General features: G+C 33.8%; 1 protein-coding gene across 5 annotated transcripts in view; it reads left to right on the forward strand.

The window, feature by feature from the left end:
* ATRNL1 (attractin like 1) overlaps positions 1-19,001 on the forward strand; it is a 777,769-nt gene that overhangs the window by 312,181 nt on the left and 446,587 nt on the right. The window lies entirely within an intron of this gene.

The raw sequence follows: 19,001 nt of genomic DNA on the forward strand, positions 1-19,001 counted from the left end.
GTGTTGTTAATTTTAGCCATTCTGACAGGTGTGAGGAGGTTATCTCATCACGGTTTTAACTTATATATCCCTGATGATGAATGATGTTGAACAACTTTTCATGTGTGTGTTGGCCATTTGTATGTCTTCTTTGGAAAAATATCTACTCATGTCTTCTGCCCATTTCTTAACTGGATTATTATTATTTTTTAATATTATTTTCTATGTGATTTGTGGGAACACAGTATTTTTAAAAGTCATATATTTATGAGAAAATTGTCTTTACTTTTAAGGCTAATTTAACATCTAAATTAAGGAAATTACTTAACTATTCAAGAAATATTATAAATTACTACTCAGTAATGGGAATTATTTGATAAACTTATTTCTTCATTGTATGGTGATTTATTTCAACACCGTTATAGTCCAAAAATGCTGGAAATATTTCCATATAGTTTTAAAAAATTTTGACATTGATGATGTTAGATATATCATTATATTTTCTAAGATTTATACAGAAATATGAATCAGATTTCCCTTGGCCAATTGAAATTATGTTCAAAGGCAACCAAAGGGCTCATCTATTAACCTTATTAAGTAGTAATTAAAATTGATACAATTGTTACATTTAAAATTTTTTTTTATGTTCTTCATGTCTTGGTTATCTAATTATTTCATTTTTAAGCAAATTACATAGTTACTATAGAATTTTAATGAATATTTAATGACTAAATATTAACTTTTTAAATTGGATTTTCATTTGAGAACATACTAGTAATATATTCTAGGAGCCAAACCTGAATGTGTAATAAAGTTGAAATATTCCATTCTCCCTAAATAATAAAATTTAGAGTCCAGTTGTGATGGTCAAAATGAGTAGAGCTGAATTCCTACTCTTGATTAAAGTCATTGCATTAGTTCTGAGGAATATGTCATATTAAAGCATATGAGTATGTGTGTTTTTTTGGACTATAGTAAACTTTAATTATTAAATATAAAATAGTAAGATTATTTTATTTAGTATATATTTGCTAATAGAATTGAAATCCACTTTTGAATCCAATCCACTTTTGAATGTTTAATCAATCTTGTTATATAGGGATAAGCTCCGCTTGCTCAGTTATTTTGTCATGCATCATTGTATTTGCTTTTTTAAAATTTTGTTAAGAATTTTTATACCTATATTTATGAGGGCTATTAGTCTATAGCTTTCTATTCTTGTAATGTTGTTTGACTTTGTATCATTGTACTGCTGGTCTTATAAAATGAATGGGAAATATTACTTCCTCTGTAATTTACTGAAATATCTGTGTGTAATTGTTATTATTATTATTTTTTCTTAAATTTGTGGTAGAATTCAACACAATGTATTTGGACTAATACACCTTTCTTTGTGGGAAGGTTTTAACTAAAAATCCAATTTCTTTAATAGATTTAGAGCTTTTCTGGTTATTTATTTTGGAGTGAGCTCTATCGATTTGTGTCTCCCAGTTGTATTTCTCCCATTTGATTTAATTTGTAGAATTTATTGGCAAAAGATTAATAATATTCACATGTTATTTAGTGATGTCATCACTCTCATTTCTGATATTCATAATTTGTTTCTCCTCTCTCTATTTTTTTCCCCTTTGTCAGTATGGCTAGAGAGTTGTCACTTTCATTGATTTTTTTTCTTAAGGGAACAGATGGTTTCATTTATTTTCTCTATTTTTTTTAATTTCATTAATTTCTACTCTTTATTCCCTTTCTTTTGCTTACTTTGAGTAAATGGTTCATCTTTTCTTGTTTCTTAAGGTGAAAACTGTCTAATTTCCTTTTTTTAAGTTTATTATTTTGAGAGAGAGAGAGAAAGAAAGAGAGACAAGAGAGTGGGGTGGGGGGCAGAGAGAGAGGGAGAGAGAATATCAAGCAGGATTTTTTCTGGTTGACTTCAAATTTCAGAGCGTTGGAGTCTGAAAATATGCATGGTATGATCTCAGTCTTTTTGTACTGCTCAAATAAACCTTCTGCCCCCTTTCCCCTTCTCTTTTTCTCTGAGACTCATATGATATGAATGTTATTATGCTTTATGGAGTTGTTGAGTTCCCTATGTCTACTTTTGTGATCCAATATTTTTCTTTCCCTCTTCTTTTCAGCTTCATTATTTTCTATAATTTTACCTTCTATGGTATTTATAAATTCTTCTGCTTCTTCTGCCCTTGTGTTCATTAGAACCAATTGGTTTTGCCTCTTGGTTACAACATTTTTTATTTTCAGCAAGACTAGCTGTTAGGTCTTTTATCTCTGCATAAGGGACTGCCTGATGTCTTCTATGCTTTTCTTAAGTCCAACTAGGATCCTTATGATTGTTGTTTTAAATTCCTGATCAGGGGGAACCTGGATTGCTCAGTTGGTTGAGTGTTTGACTTCAGCTTAGGTCATGATCTCATGATTTGTTCATTCGAACCCCAAGTCAGGCTTTGCGCTGACAGTCCAAAGCCTGCTTCAGATTCTCTCTCTACCTCCCTCTGCCCCTCCTCCACTGGTGCTCTTTCTCTCTCAAAAATAAACATTTCAAAAAAATAATAAAAAAATAAATTCTTGATCAGGGATATTACTTACATCTATTATTTCAATTAGATTCCTGGCTGTGACCTTTTCTTGTTCTTTCTTTTAGGATGAATTCCTCCATCTTGGCGTTTTGTCTGGGTCTCTGTCTTCTTTGTGTCAGGAAAGCCTCATATGTTTTTTGTTTCTGAGAGTAATGACTTTATTAGGTCATATGCTTTCCAGGTCTGGTGCTTCAGGAAGTTTGTGGTGTATGCTGTGTGTGCTCTGCTGTTGTGTTTTGGCTTTGCAGCCCTCTACGGTCAGTAGACTTGGTCCACGCAGGAGGTTTTTGCGGGTCTTCTGGGGCAGGGACCCACTTCTTTTCTGGCTCTCAGGCACACTTGTCCTAGTATAGACGTACCTGCAGAGCACAGCAGGGTGGGACTTGGGCTAAGCAGCTTAGGCCTCTGCTGTGGGCACTGTTCTGCTCACTAAAGTCAGTTTGTACTAATGGGCAAGGGAGAAAAATGTCGCCAGCCTGTGTGCTCGTCATTGGAAAGGGGAGTTTGCATCGGCCACTGTCCAGGAAGTCCTCAGAACAATGATTTGATTTAAATCTTATTATTTGTTTATTATTTTTCTTTTGGTCTTTATTCCTTGTTCTTTTTCTGCCTTTTTAAATTGAGCATTTTTTTATGATTTCATTTTATTCTGTCTGTTGGCTTATAGCTACAGTTCCATATTGTGTTATTTTATTCATATACTGTAAAACCTTGGTTTGTGAGCATAATTCATTTCAGAAACATGCTTGTAATCCAAAGCACTCATGTATCAAAGCAGATTTCATAACCATTGGCATAGTTATGATCATATGATGTTCGGCATCACGTACTATTCATATTGCAAGACATCACTCATTTATCAAGTTGAAATTTATTAGAAATGTTTGTCTGTCTTGCAGAGCACTTGCAAAACAAGTTACTTACAATCCAAGGTTTTACTGTACTTCTTAAATTTTTCATTGTTTACTTACAGGTAGTGTTACATCACTCAATTTTTTTAATGTATTAAACTTAAGGGGTGCCTGGGTGGCTCAGTCGTGTGAGCATCCAACTTTGGCTCAGGTCACGATCTCTCAGTTCCTGAGCTCAAGCCCTGCTTTGGGCTCACTGTGGTCACAGAGCCCATTTTGGATCCTCTGTCCTCCTCTCTTTCTGCCCCTCCCCCTTTTGTGCGTGTGTGTGTGTGTGTGTGTGTGTGTGTGTGTGTGTGTGCCCTCTCTCTCAAAAATAAACATTAAAAAAAATTAAAAAAACAATAAAAAAATTCATCTTTCCTCTTTCCTTTTTGTAGAATCTGATTTCTATCTTGTATCATTTTCCTACTGTCTAAGGGGCTCAAGGACTTACACACTCAGTGTAGATCTGCTGACAATGAATTATATCATTGTGTATTCTGAAAATGTCTTTATTTCACTTTTGGGGGGGGTTGAAGAATTCTAAACTGTAGCTTTTTTCTTTCTTTCCTTTCAAAGATGTTTCTCCAGTGTCCATTGGCTTGCATTGTTCTTAATGAGAAATCTGCTCTTAACCTTATTCTTTGTATGTGATTTTTTTTTTCCTCTCTCTGCATTTTTTTTTCTCTTTTTCACTCTTTTTGGCCAATTTGATAATGGTGTACAGAAGTTTGGTTTCTTCTTGTTTCTTGTGGATGGGTTTTACTGAATTTTATATACAAATAAAATTATACTCATCACCAGATTTGGAAAACCATATTTCTCAATTGTTTTTTTCCGCTTCGCCTTTCTTCTCCTTTGGGAATTGCAATTGTATGTATATCAGACTGCTTGAAATTGTTCCTTGGCTTCCTAATGCTCTGTTTCTGTTTTTTATTCATTCTTTTTTTTTTTTCTTTGTGTTTCATTTGGGATATTTTCTTTTCCTGTAATTGAAATTTATTGATCTTTTTTATAGTGTCCAATTTCATATTAATCACATTCAGTGTATATTTCATCTCAGATATTATATTTTTTAGCTTGAGAATTCTGATAAGGTTTTTTAGAAAATATCTTCCATGCCTCTATTTAACATACTCTGTTCTTTTTCTGCCTTCTTTAATAAATGGAATATGGTTATTATAACTCTTCTATAAATTATCTACAATTTCTATAATTTGTATCTCTTCTGAGTTTCTTTTCTGTTGTTTTATTTTCCTGCTCCTTATGGGTCATATTTTGATTAGATACGAAACATTCTGAATTTTACCTTTTTGGGTGGTAAGTATGTATCTATTTTGTTAAATAAATTTTAGCTTTGTTTTGGGATGGAGCTAATTTTCTTGTAAAAAATCTTTACAAGGCTTACTTTTGTTTTGTTAGGTAGGAACAAAGCAGCACTTAACCTGGTGTTAATTTTTCATTACTGAGGCTCTGTTCTTTTGGGTACTGTATTTTATGATGTATGAATTATAAGGTTTTCCACTCTGACTCTCAGGACCATGAAATATTCCCAACTCTGTGTGAGTTTTGAGAATTATTTTCTCTGTTCCTTTCAGATGGATTTTTCCCCAATGTTGGATAGTTTCTTTGTCAGTAAGTAATCTTCACCTGACGACTCAAGGGGATCCTCAGAAAATCTCCATAGCACTCTAGGAAGTTCTGTCTTCTCTAGTATACTTTCCTATAAACTCTAGCTACCTTGGCCTCTGCAGATTGTCAGTTTTATCTCCTCAACTCCAGAAAATTTCTGGGATACACATGTGTTCACTGTCCTTTTGATGCAGCCTCAAAATCACAATAATCTGTGACATTTAAATGCTCACCTCATTTTTTTTCTCCACTCAGGAATTACTGTCCTACACTGCTTGATATCGTTTCATATGTTTTATTTATTTTACTTGTTGTTTTTGCAGAAGGATAAATTTATTCCCTCCATTTTGGAAGGAGGTAGATATTCTACATGTAATTATGAATAAATTATGAATAAATTATGTAAATATGAATAAATATACTGTCCATAGGTTTGTTCACCAAATGAGTGAACCACATATATAGTAACTATATATGTTACTATAATTCTATATAGTCACTATATATACAACATATATAACTATATATATTACTATGACTATATATAGTTACTGTATATGTGGTTTTATGTTTTTGTTTGTAACATGTTTTATTTAGTAGCTTAGATTTAAGCTTCCAAGTAACTGTAGGTAAATGATAGTCAGGTTGTAGACATACGTCTATGTATTTTAGATTTCAAAAGTACATACTACTGTGGATTCCAAGCTGCAGGTTATGAGAAAATTTACAATCCGTAGATAAAATTGTTCATAAATATTTACAAACTACACTCAATGGAAGCAGTTATTTTGAAAAGTGGCTGAAATAAAAAAAGTGCAAAAAAACTAATTTCTATTGAAAAATATCCATATAACCATGAGATACCAAGAAATTTCTAAAAATAAATATCACTGTTTTCTTTTCACAGAATTGTATCAGTGATATTTCTAACAAGCAAACATTGTTTTTGAGATAAAGTAACACTTAACTTTTATGATCACTTTTACTTAATTTATTTTAATACTTGTATCAATAGGGTTACTGTATAGGGAGAGAACATTGTGAATATAGTTAAAAGAAAGCACTTCAGGTTACTTTAGCCTTTCTGTCTGCAATTTAATTCTTTGAATTCTTACATGCTAAAACATAAAAGATGTATGAAGAGTTTAATATTTAATTATTTGTTGTTTGCATAACAAAATATCTTTTCATGTAAGCCAAACATTTCACATAGATTTTGCATGAATTAATATCAATAGTATTTTCATAATTTTATGTGGCAGTTTTTTTCCATCACAATTCTTTTAAGCACTTTAAGTAGTAATGTTTGCACATATATTTGAATAGATTGAACAGATCAATTTAAAAGGTAATACTTGAATAAGGAGAAGTTTTTAATGATATGCAGGAAAGTAGAAAAATACTTCATTTAGGTTGATCCAACTTGAGTCTAATCTTGTTATTAAAGGATGAACCTTACTTGTATGATAATAGAACTCTATATGTTATGAACTGTATAATGAACAAAATAAAAAGACATAGTAATGGTTGTTGCTTATTAAAGTAGCTTCTGTGTTTTGAGTCAGTGAAAAACTTATAAAAATTTATTTAACTTTATAAGTGAAAAACTTATAAAGTAGTACTTACAGAAATGGCAGCTGTTGAACATTTGTATAAAATTTTGGCTACACTTTCAAGCCATTTCTAAGTTTCAATCATATATAAGGCATTTTGCTAGCGAATAGAATAGGATACAATGTAGTCTCTACCCTTATGTAGTTCACAGAATATATTAATAAGCATTCTTTCAGTTGTAGATATCGAAATACAGCTTTAAATTACCTTTAAAGTAAAACAAGGGACATTGTAGGCTTAGAAAACAGGGCATCCAGAGGAAATGCCTTTGGGAACTTCCAGGAACCCAATTTCACCTCTGATTGTATTTCCCAAAACTGCATCTCTTAACATCCATTCATGAGAAATACTCTCAACAAAGTAGGTTTAGAGGGAATGTTCCTCAATATAATAAAGGCCATACACGAAAAGCCCATAGCTACCCTTATCGTTAATGGGAAAAAACTGAGAGCTTTCCCCCTAAGGTCAGGAACAAGACAAGGATGTCTACTTTCATCACTGTTACCCAACATAGTATTGGATGTCCAAGCCACAGCAATCAGACAATAGAAAGAAATAAAAGGCATCTAAATCGGCAAAGAAGAAGTAAAGCTTTCACTATTTGTAGATGACGATACTATATATAAAACTATATCCCTTGGCATCCTTTATACTGTGTTATATAAATAATTATTGAATTGACTGAGTTTCACAATGTATGTTGACTGTGTTGTATTCTATTTTGGTTGCATTTATAGCATCCAAATTTAGCTATCCCAGAGATGAAAGGGAAAAGACTCTCTTAGTATCTTTATATAGAGTCCAGGGGCATATTTTGGTTTTGTTTAGGTCATAAAATGTTCTCTGAGCCATTTGTTGTATCAGCCATTTGTCACTGATATGGATGTGAAAGATATTTATGAGTTGGAGAGTTCTAGATTATATTTCCTTCTCTGTGATTTTTACAGAGATGATATTAAAGCAGGAAAAGTTCTTAGTAAGAGTTATGTTGAAGCAAGGTTTTGAAGGATAACTAGGAGTTCAGAAAAGGGATATTACATGAGAGGGAATTCTAGATAAGAAGAATGGGTTTTCAAAGTTATGATTAAGTAATTTTCATCAGGGAGCACATTGATTTTTAATGGTTGGAAAACAGGTTGTATGATAGCAACGTGATGGTGTACGGTGATCAGGGTGGTGGTGTTGGGTATACAAGTGTGGTTGTTAGTACAGAGGAAATGTGGCAGAAAAATTTTCTTGGAACAAAATGATAAAGTATTTGCAGAGTTAATTATGAAATGTGCATTTTAGAAAGAAAATTCTGATGATCATCTGGCTGAAGCCTTGGACTATGAAGAATTTTTCTGAAAATTAAATCTAAGTTGTATTTATTATAATTTTTATTTAGTTTTTTAAATCTGACATTTAAAAAAGGAATTTTGTATATTCTGAATTGCCAGCCAAAAAAATTAATAAGACTATCATCCTCAAGATCACTATTGACCTATTCCCAAAGAGGATGTTTCAACTTCAGTTTTTTGTTATTTTGCACATAATTTGGTAGATCTGTTTAAATAATCCAAAGCATTTCAAAATGCCTACCAAAGAGAGGAAATATTTTCCTAGGAGTATTTCTGAATTGAAATGTTTTTCAAAAGAGAAGAAAACCAAGAAACAAAGTCTTAACTATAGAGAACAATCTGATGGTGACCGGAGGGGAGGTCGGTGGGAGGATGAGTTAAAAAGGTGATGGGGATTAAGGAGGGCTCTTGTGATGAGCACAGGGTGTTGTATATAATGTACATTCACTAAATTCTATACCTGAAAGTAATATGACACTGTATGTTAACTAACTGGAATTTAAATAAAAACTTGAAAAAAGGGAAGAAATAATAAAATGTCTGTTTTTCTTTCTTTACTTTTATTCAAGTCAATAAATATTAATTGTATGCCTAGTATGTTGAGGCACTATACTACATATTAGGAAGAAATGTATTATTGCAATCCACATTGTCAATTTGTAATTTAAAATTTATTTCTTACTGTACTGTGATCTGATTTCTACTCATATTGCTCCTTTGCAACTACTGAGGCATAGGACATAGAAAACTTATAGACCTAAATTTTCAGCTTCTTGCTTCAGTCTTTTTTTTTAATGTTTATTTATTTGTGTGTGAGAGAGAGACAGAGTGCAAGTGGGGGAGGGGCAGAGAGAGAGTGAGACACAGAATCCAAAGCAGGCTCCAGGCTCTGAGCTGTCAGCACAGGGCCCAACACAGGGCTCGAACTCATGGACCATGAGATCATGGTCTGAGCCAAAGTCGAATGCTTAACCGACTGAGCCACCCAGGTATCCCTTCTTGCTCCAGTCTTAATTGACCTGTCAGCAGCATTATTTGATCCTGTTTTTAGAACACTGTCTCTTCTTTCTTTCCATGTCACTACATTCTCCTAATTTTCCTTCCTCCTTTCTCACCCAATTTTATTTATTTTTTAAGTATTTCCTTCTATCATCCCTTAGATCCCTGTGTTCCTTAGGGTGACATTTGAGATATTCTGCTCTTAGACAACAAATCTTCTGTTTTGGTTTCATTTACCATATAGTTTCAATGGTCACTTATGTACAGATTATTTATGTATCAGTGTTACCAGTTCAGGCATTGCATGTATGTTCCAGTATATCTCGTACATCTTATTATCCATTGCTGCTTGTCTCAGACACCCACCCACTTTTGCTTGAACCACAGACTTGGGCTTGGATTGTTGGCCTCAATCTATTCTTTAGTGTACAGACATACAACACACACATTCAACTAATTGCATTGACGGTATTCCAATTTTTTCTTTGAAATGTCCAGTGACTCCATTAAAGGCAGCACCTATTTCTCTTGTCCTAAATATTGTTTTCCTTCAATCATTATATTACATTGATTGTATATATCATGCTGTAACCAGTATTATATTTCTAATATGCAAATTGAATCAGTTTATACCTACTTCTAAAAACCTTCAAAGGCATCTCATAACCCTATGATCAAGTTCAAACTGCTTAAAATGGCTTCTAAGCAGCTGCAAAAGTTAGTCCTGTCCATGTGTTTAGCCACATCTTACCAGACTTTCCTCTGAGTTCCACAATCTAGTAATACTATAATTCCTTCAGTTCTTTGAAAGTATTATGCTTTTTCTCTCCTCTAAGCTTTAATCTGTGCTTTCTTTCGTTTTCCTTTTCAACTTGATTTTTTTTTAATATGAAATTTATTGTCAAATTGGTTTCCATACAACACCTAGTGCTCATGCCAACAGGTGCCCTCCTCAATGCCCATCACCCACTTTCCCCTCTCTCCCACCCCCCAACAACCCTCAGTTTCTTCTCAGTTTTTATCAACTTGACTTTTACTTCTCTTTCTTTCTCAGCTTGAAATATGCACTTATTTTTATCCTTCTGAGTCTGCAGTTACACTGTAGTACATCTGATTTAAGTTTAGCTCCACTGGATGGCTCTGATTCAAGTTTAAGACTATGGCTTGGGTTTGTGTCTACTCCGTGCATGTTCATTCTGGTGCCCAGATGAAGAGGGAGTGGGTCCTGAGGAAGTGGTCTCCTAAGAGTGGATCACAAAAGACCAGATAAACAGGGCAAAAACTTTTAAATCTCGATCCATATACTACATTGGCCAAAGCAAGTCAGAGAGGCCGCACCCAGTATACATGGTGGGAAAATATATTCCAGTCACGGCCAAAGGGAGCCATAGTTTTAGTTGCTGAAAACTAATCCAAGTCACCACACATACTGTGTAGCCTATTTTTATTAAACGTCTAATGAAGTGTTCTTCTGCTATCCTTCCCTTTAAGCTAGAATGTTGAGGATTATGAAGTCTCTGGCTCACTTTTTCCTTTGTTCTATTTTAGGAATACCAATATGAAAGTCTCTATCAAATTGAAATTTAGGGAACACCTGTTCTCCTGCATTTCATCTAATAGTATTTGATTATAATGGTGACCAGTGTCAAAAGAGATGTGTTGTAGTGATTTAGAAGCATTGCTTGGTATATAAAATAATTCTTGGAATATTTTTCCCACACAAAAGTTTCTCTTGTTAGTAAGCCATGTAACAAGATATTATTTCTTTGCTGTTTGTCGATTATTTAGTATATCCATTCAGCTCCTGTGTAATTGTTTTTTGCATGATACGTCTTTTCCTATTTTTGTTTTTACTTTCAACCTTTTATATTTGTTTGATCTACAGTGTATCTCATGTAGGCAGCATGTAGTCAGAGTCACAGTTTGTTTTGTATATTTTTGTTTTTCAAATCCAGTCTCACAATCTCTGCCTCTTTTTTTTTAAGTTTATTTATTTATTTTCAGAGAGACACAGGCATTGCAAGTTGGGGAGGAGAAGAGAGAGAGGGAGAGAGAGAGAAACCCAAGTAGGCTCCATGGTGCCAGTGCAGAGCCTGATATGGGGCTTGGACCCATGAAGCTGTGAGATTGTGACCTGAGCCAAAACCAAGGGTCAGATGCTGAACCCACTGAGCCACCAGAGAAAGCCTTGCAATCTCTGCCTTTTTTTTTCCTTTAAAATGTTTTTAACACTGATTTATTTTTGAGAGACAGAGACAGAGCATGAGTGGGGAAGGGGCAGAGAGAGAGGGAAACACAGAATCCGAAGCAGGCTCCAGGTTCTGAGCTGTCAGCACAGGCTCGAACTCATGAACCAGGAGATTATGACCTGAGCTGAACTGAATGAGCCACCCAGGTGCCTGCAATCTCTGCCTTTTGAATGGATATTTAAGGTTGTGATGTGTCGAATTTATGTCTACCATTTCACTTACTGTTTTTTGTATGTCTCACACCATTTTTGTTCCTCTGTTTCTCCTTTACTGTTTTCTTTTGCATTAAGTCACTATTTTCTTTCGTAGCATTTTGATTCCTTTAATTGTTTTGTCAGTAAATTTTTTATTTTTGAGTTGTTGTTTTAGGGCTTACCATACATATCTTAACTTGCCAGACCTACCTCAGATTTGAATTAACTTAATTCCAGTGAGGTATAGAAATTCTCCTGTTATATGGCTCTATTCCATATTCCCTCCTTTTCTGCTATAATTATTATGCCTATTATATCATTCGTATATGTTACAAACCCAATATGTTGTTATAGTTATTACTTTATATAATTTTGTCTCTTAAAAAAGCTGAGCCATGAAAGGAGAACAAGTGTATGCTTATAGAGTTTCTTATATTAACCTTCTTATTTCTGGTTCTCTTTATTCTTGAGGATTCGAGTTACCATCTGATATCGTTTTCTTACTCCAATACAGATTTTCACCCATTTTCTTGTATTGTCAAGTAAATTACATTTCCATAAGTTATAGGCATAACATTATAATTATATATATAGTCTTATACAACTGCTTTTTAAATCACTTAAGACAGGAGAAATATTTAGCTATACTGTATTTTATATATACTTATGTACATAATTCCCTTTACTGGTGCTTTTTGTTTTTTCATTTGAATTGCTGGCTGGAGTCAATTTCTTTTAACCTGAAGAAATTACTTTAGTATTTCTAGTAAAGTGGGTCTGCTAGCGACACCCTCTCTACGTTTTCATGTATCTAAAAATGTCTATTTTGCCTTCATTAAAAAAAAAGTTGACTAGATACAAGATTCTTGGTTGACTATTTTTTCCTTTAAGTATTCTAAACTTGGCATCCCACTGTCTTACAGCCTCCATTGTTTTGGATATGAAGTCATATGTTAATCTTATTAAGATCCCTTATTCCAACACATATTTCTCTTGCTGCTTTCAAGACTTTTGTCTCTGTCTTTCAGAATGTTTACTGTAATGTTTCCTATTGAGATTCTCTTTGTGTTTATCCCCCTTAGAGTTTATTTAACTTCTTGGGTGTGTGTGTGTGTATATATATACACTTCTTGGGTGTGTATGTATATATATATATTAACGTATTTCATCAAATTTGGGAAGTTTTCAGCCATTATTCTTCAAATATTTTTTTCTGCTGCTTTCCCTCTCCTGTCTTTCTGGTAACCCATCATACTTGTGTTGGTATACTTAATAATATTCTACATTTTTCTGAAGTTCCTTCCATTTTCCTTCATTATTTTCTCTCTGTACTTAACACCGCATAATATCTATTGAACTGCATGTTGGGAGTTCGTTTTTTTATTTTTTATTATTTTTTTGTTGTTCAAATCTACTGTTGAACTTTGTTGGTGAAATTTTCATTTATTTTATTTTTAACTTTAGAATTGCCATTATATTCTTTTTATATAATTTCAATCTATTGGTAGTCTTTATTTCATGAAAAATTGTCATCACATCTTTTTTTTTTTACCTCTTTCACCATGGCCTTCTTTAGCTATTTGCTTATATTTATAATAACGTCTCTGATATTTTTGTTAAAACCAATATCTGAGCCCTCTCATAAGCAGCTTTTATTTCCTGTTTTTTATTCTGTGTATGGGTTACACTTTTCTGTTTCTTTACATGTTTTGTACTTTGTTGTTCTTGTTGAATGCTGTACATTTTAGGATATTTATTGTGTCAGCTTTCATTACTGATTTTCCTTTGTTGTGTGTTTATTTATTTGACTTTACTAGACTATTTTAGTGAAGTCTATTCTGCAATGGGAAGCCTGTGGCGATATTCCTCAAAGGGTGTAGCCTTTGGCGTGGGCACACTCCCCATGAGGTTTAACATTGTTCTCTTTGATTGTCTCCCTCCCTGATCTCTCTGTTAAGCTCTGTGCTACATTTGGTATCACAACCATCTGCTAGTCAGCCCTAATTTGCCCCTGATTCCTCTGTTGTGTTCAGCGGTACCCCAGGGCATTAATTGCTCCACAGTTCTGATCCAATTAAATTTAGGCCTGAGTAGTTTGGTAGTTTGGGGGCTCGTTGTTATTTTTTCTCAAACTCAGGTAGGCTTTTATTATCTCTTTTTCCTGTGTTCTCTCTGATGAACCTGCTGGCCTGTTTTGTAACATGTTGCTCCTAATTAAAAGAATCTGAAAAAAAAGATACAAAGAACTCTCCCAGCAAGTTTGGTATAGAGGGGAATTTCCTCAACTTGATAAAGAAAACACTCTAATAGTATATCTTTATACATTGTCAATGAATATCTGGAAATTCAAATTAAAAACAGTACTATTTATAGTTGCTTCGAAGAGAAGGAGAGAAAATGAAATTGAGTATACATTTAATAAAACATGCACAGGATCTGCATGCTGAAAATTATAAAATGATGAAAGATATCAAGGAAGACCTGAATAAATGGAGAGATATTCATGGATTGGAAGATTCATCATAACAACTACACTAATTCTTTCCAAATTGATTATAGGTACAATGAAATTCCTATCAAAATCCTTGGAAGACATTTTGTAGATATAGGCAAGCTTATTCTAAAATTTATATGGAAGGGTACAGGCCATAGAATAGCTAATAAAATTTGACAAAGAAAAATAAAGAGGGAAGAATTACTCTTTCTCATATTGTCTTACTACATTAAGTATAATAATCATAGAAATTACTCTTTCTTATATTGTCTTATTACATAGTACAGCAATCGAGAGAGTATAGGATTGATGGACCCAGAAATAGATCCACAAAAATATATTTGACTGATTTTTTACAACGGGGCAAAAGTATTTCAATGGAAAAGGGTAGTCTTTTCAGCAAATGGTAGTGGAACAACTGAACATATATATAGGCAAACAATGCAGCAGAACCCAAACCTTACACCTTGCACAAAAGTCAACTCTAAATGAAGCATATACCAAAATGTAAACTGAGAGCTACACCAATTCTAGAAAAAAATAAGAGAACAGTCTTCAGGATGTAGGGCTGAGCATAGGATTCTTAGACTTGACACCAAAGGCCTGATTTATTAAAGGAAAGCATGATAAATTGGAGTTCATTAATATTATAAACTTGCCTTGCAATGGCCCATATCAAGATTAAAATAGAAACTATACACTGGGAAAATATATTTATAAATCACATTTCCAAGAAGAGACTTCTATGTGGAATATATGAGGAAGTCTCAGTATTCAGCCTTAAAGGAACCAAACATGCTGATTAGAAAATTGGCAAAGACATGAAGCAATGAGATAAACTTGCCAAATGGACATATTAAGAGAGGTTCAAAATCATTAACTATCAGGGAAATGAAAATTAAAAGCACAATTAAATATCAGTAGGTTTATACTACACTAATTAATGAGAACGGCTAAAATAAAAAAAAAAAACAAAACTTGATTTACCAAATGTATTCAAGGGTATGGAGAAAGTGGATCACTCTTACCTTGCTTATGGCGATATAAGATGGAGAGTTTCTCGGGAAGATAATGCATTAGTTTCTTATAAAAATAAATACGGAATTTTAATACTATAGCCATTGTACTCTTGGACGTTTATCCCCAAGAAATGAAAACTTAACGTTTACACACCTGCACACAAATGTTCACAGCACCTTTATTTGTAATAGCCCAAAAATGCAGTCATCTGTCAGCAGAATAGTCAAGCAACCCGTGGTACATATATCCCATGTAATAAATACTTCTCAGCAATAAAAAGGACCAAACTATTGATTCATGTAACACTCTGGGTGAATCAGAAATTTTGCTGAGTGATAAAAAGCCAGTCACAGTAAGTTACATATTGTATGATACTGTTTAGTTAATATTTTTAAATGACAATATTTTAGGAATGGAGAACAAGCCAATGGATGCCTAGGAGTAGGACTGTGGTGGGAGATGAAGCATGGGTGGGAGAGAGGGAGATATGAATTTTAAATGGAATCACCAGGAATGCTTGTAATGTTGGAAATATTCAGTATGTTGACTGGCGCTGGACGTATGAAGCTACACATGTGATAAAATTGTATGGAACTTAATACATAAATGAGTACAAGTATAATCAGGGAAAATGAGTAGGATAAATGTTAATCTCTAGAGTCTTATACCATAGTTTGCAAAATATTACTTTGAGGGCAAACTGAGCAAAATGTAGAAGGCCTTTCCCTGTATTATTTCTTACAACAGCAAGTGAATCTATAATTATGTCAATAAAAATTTCAATTAAAGATTATACTGTATAGGGGCACCTGGGTGGCTCAGTTGGTGAAACGTCTGACTTCAGCTCAGGTCATGATCTAACAGTTTGAGTTTGAACTCCACATCAGGCTCTGTGCTGACAGCTCAGAGCCTGGAGCCTGCTTCGGATTCTGTGTCTCCCTCTCTTTCTGCCTCCACCCCTCTCATGCTCTGTCTCTTTCTCTCTCTCAAAAATAAGTAAACATGGAAAAGATTATACTGAAAAACGTGGTAAATGTCAAGGAGTTGATGTTTCAAAAAGTGCAAACTGAGGCAAATGTAAACATGTATTAGGATTTTGGTTCACTTTTCTATGAATAAGCACTAATGATGTTTTTATACCACAATTTGCTGTATCTTTTTGCTATGTGTATGTATCAGCTTAACACAATTCCATGGCCAGAGAAAGCTGTCCGTTGTAGATACATTTACCTGGTATAAGAAGATTCTGTCATACACTGGAATGTGAATTCCGCAGGGATGGGGCAGTGCACAAGTAGCAGGCTCCTATTCCTGGTGCTGGGAGGTGAGAATTGGATTGCAAACCCAATCCTCTTCTTCCTGCTGAGGTGAATGAAGAGACACTGGCAGAGGCTCTAAGCTTTGAGTTGTGTCACCTTAAGTGCTGAGTCCTAGAAGTAAGGTCACAGCAGATAGCCTCAAATTATTTCATTCCCTGATTTGATCAAGGTAATCAGTCCTTCCTTACTTTTCTGAAAAAGAGAAGAACCTTTCTGAAAGTAACTAACATCCACTGCATCTGCCATTTTTGATGTATGGTGTCAAGTGAAGGATTAAAAGTTCCTGGTCATTAGGAGAGATGGGAATAAAAGATCAAGTCCAAGAGTAAAAAGAAAAGACTAGAGAAAAAGATCCCAATGGTGAACAAGAGTTCATCAGTTTTAAAATATCTATGATTAATATCTTTGGGGAAAAATGTTACCAAAAATGAGAATTTCATTAAGGAAATACATCTTTAATAATAAGAATCAAATGGAAAAAAAGGATTAAAAATCAAATCAACAGAATTAGTTTCTTAGTATATGGGTTTCACAGATTAGACCAGAGGAAGAGAGAAATTAGAATGTAGTTGTGGTGGATTACATTATTGCCCAAAATTCTTTACCTTTTCTGGCAATCACACCTTTTTTATTTTGTGTGATTTTACAGTTTCTTGCATTGAGGCTGAGGTAGGGTGTGTGAGTTTTGCGCCTAGAACATAAGAGGACTTGCATGTTTCCACTTTCCCTCCTCCCATCTCTGTGAGTATGTCATGGTCAGTCCAGTCTTCTTGTCCCAGTACTGACAGGTGACTTCTAAATAGAAACCATTTTCTGTGAGTTCGAGCCCCGCGTCAGGCTCTGTGCTGACAGCTCAGAGTCTGCAGCCTGTTTCAGATTCTGTGTCTCCCTCTCTCTCTGACCCTCCCCCGTTTATGCTCTGTCTCTCTCTGTCTCAAAAATAAATAAATGTAAAAATAAATAAATAAATAAATAAATAAATAAATAAATAGAAACCATTAGCCAGGAGATAATGAATGACATCTTAATGCACTGAAGGAAAATCTCTGCCAGCTATAGACTAGAAAAATATTTTCCAAGTCAAGGTCAAATATAGACATTTTCAGGATTTTACTGACAATAGATTGATGCCAAAAGAAGTACCACATAGAGGACCTAAGGCCAAAGGAAAGAGATCTCAGATATATACGTAGAAATATGATGGTAAATGAAGAATAACAGAATAGGTAAACTTCAGTGAATACTGATATAAAAATAGCTCATAAAGTTTAAAATATGTGTAGAACAAAAAATACATGATAACAATCATTCAAAGAGCAATAGGGTTATGGGACACCTGGGTGGGTCAGTTGGTTAAGCGCCCGATTTTGCTCAGGTAATGATCTCATGGTTTGTGAGTTTGAGCCCTGCGTCAGATTCTTTGCTGACAGCTCAGAGCCTGGAGTCTGCTTTGGATTCTGTGTCTCCCTTTCTCCATGTCTCTCTCTCTGTCTCTGTCTCTCTCTCTCAAAAATAAACAAACATTAAAATTTTTGTCAATAAAAAACAGCAGTAGGGCTAACTATAACTAGAGTAGTCTAACAGTATCAGTGAAATGGTAGAAAGTAGTAAATTTTTAAGAATCTTTAATTTTTTTTATTTCTAGTGTAAATCTGAAGAAGAATAAAAGAAAGAATGAACTAACAAGTTGATCAGGGAGTTAAATTGACTAATAAAAACATTTCATGAGCTCACAAAGAAGTATGAAAGAAAAAGTTACATAAAGGTGGTTCAAATAAAAAGTAAATAGATGAGAAGTATAAAGTCAACTACATTAGTAATCGCATTAAATTTCTGTGGATGATGTTTACCACGTAAGAGCCTAAAACAGTCACATAGGATTGAAAAAAAAACCTGCTTAAAATAGACTTACTTTAAATACAATAATTCAAATGGTTGAAAGTATAAGTATGCCAAAAGTGTTCTATATAAACCTTATGAAAAAAGAGCACTATTAATCAGGCAAAGTCAAGTTTAAAGCAAGATGCGTTATTAGAGCTAGAGGGATGCTGTGTGATGATAAAGAAGTAGTGGATCCACTGGAAGATGACACAGTCCTTAATCTGTTTATGTACAATATGTAGTTTCAACATGTATAAGCTAATGGAAACGTTACTGTTCCACAATCCAATGGAATTATAATTATGTAGGACCACATGAACTGGTGAGAAAATTCAAAGTGTGGCGTTATTTGTATGAGAATATTGTGGTATTTGTAATATTCCGTTTTCTAATTGATATATGAAAACCTTTTTCTTTTTGATTTACAGAAATTAATTTTCTTGACTTAGTAGTAGCTTAATAACAAAGGACTTTGATTTGCTGATGAGCCTACAAGATTGTATTTATGTTGATTAACAATTCTTGCTGTGAAAACACCATGAAATCAACCCTTTGGGGACCAAGAATACTTTCTGGAGATTATTTATGACTTGGAAGGAGGTGTTTAGGGAAGATTGTACAAAACTTGGAAATAGGCAAAAATGATTATTGTCTAACTTATCAGTATTATGCGAGGTGTTACATAGAATATTCCCCAAGGGTTTATCTGACTCTCTAGGGTGTGTAACTTTGATTGATTTGCTTTTCTTTGAAATAATGTATAGTTTTTAAATGATTGATATTTATACCTATAAAA

This window comes from Panthera leo, chromosome D2 (assembly GCF_018350215.1).
Source record: "Panthera leo isolate Ple1 chromosome D2, P.leo_Ple1_pat1.1, whole genome shotgun sequence".
Lineage (NCBI taxonomy): Eukaryota > Metazoa > Chordata > Mammalia > Carnivora > Felidae > Panthera > Panthera leo.